The sequence below is a fragment of the Pterocles gutturalis genome, unplaced genomic scaffold, assembly GCF_000699245.1.
Source record: "Pterocles gutturalis isolate BGI_N339 unplaced genomic scaffold, ASM69924v1 scaffold15418, whole genome shotgun sequence".
Classification (NCBI taxonomy): Eukaryota; Metazoa; Chordata; class Aves; order Pterocliformes; family Pteroclidae; genus Pterocles; species Pterocles gutturalis.
In genome coordinates, this window is record NW_010125837.1 from 25,262 (window position 1) to 26,340 (window position 1,079).

A 1,079-nucleotide genomic window follows, 5' to 3' on the forward strand; every position below is an offset into this window, starting at 1 on the left:
GCGGCGGGAGGGACCGTGTCCCACCCCGCGGCAGTGCAGGTGGCCCCAGACGGCACTGGAATTACTCTGCAGTGTGCACCATGACTGGTTTATATATTATTGCTTTAGTTACATATTATTGTAGTTTGGTTTTATAGTCTAACATCAACTTTCATTTAGCCGCAGACAGTGTTAGCCGCTCATCTGCACCTCCCGGCCTCTTGGGGAGATGCAGGTCGCACCGCAGGCGGAGGATCCCACCTCAGGCGGAGGATCCCATCTCAGGCGGAGGATCCCACCTCAGGCAGAGGATCCCACCTCAGGCGGAGGATCCCACCTCAGGCGGAGGATCCCATCTCAGGCTCATGTCCGCGCTGTTGCCCTCCCCGGGATCGGGAGAGGGCTGTGCCAGCCCAGGGAGGAGCAGGAGCCTGCAGGTCGGCGTTTCCTATGCATCTGCCGGTTAAGAAGAGCTGACACCTTTCGGAGAGATCTGGAAAGTGCCGAGATGTCTGCTCTGTCGTGTTTACCAGACGCTTTCTCCATTTCCTTGTTCTGTGGCACAAGCTGCATTTGCATGTACCGTTCACTTATTATTCCAGTTCCTTTCGTGTTTTTATCTGCAGTCCAATACAGTGCTCTGAAAAACTTTCTTTTGCGTCTGGGTACAAGCTGGATAGACTGCCAGTCCTGCCCTTTGTTCACAGGCAAACACCTTCAATTTCTCTTTCCTCTGGAAAACAAAATGAAACAAAACAAAACAAATATAAATATTTTCACAGGTGCTTCAGGTCGATATTCCCCTATGGGGCAAGGGGGCGATGCCAGTGCCGATGGAATGTGAAAAACTCAGATGCCAAATTTACAGGATTTTCATTTCAGTGAGAAACCATCTCTCACTTTGGGCAGGGTTTGGTTCAAGCTGTTCAGCTGAAACCCTGCGCCGGGAGGAGCGAGCAGTGCCTGCGGAACCCAGCGGCGTGGACACGGGTTTGTCCAGGGCGGGCAGCTGCAGGTGAGAAATCACAGCCCGGGCAGAGCGGCACGGCAAAGCTGGCACACGCTGGGGAAGGAGCCAGGAGAGGCTGCCCTGGGACCGC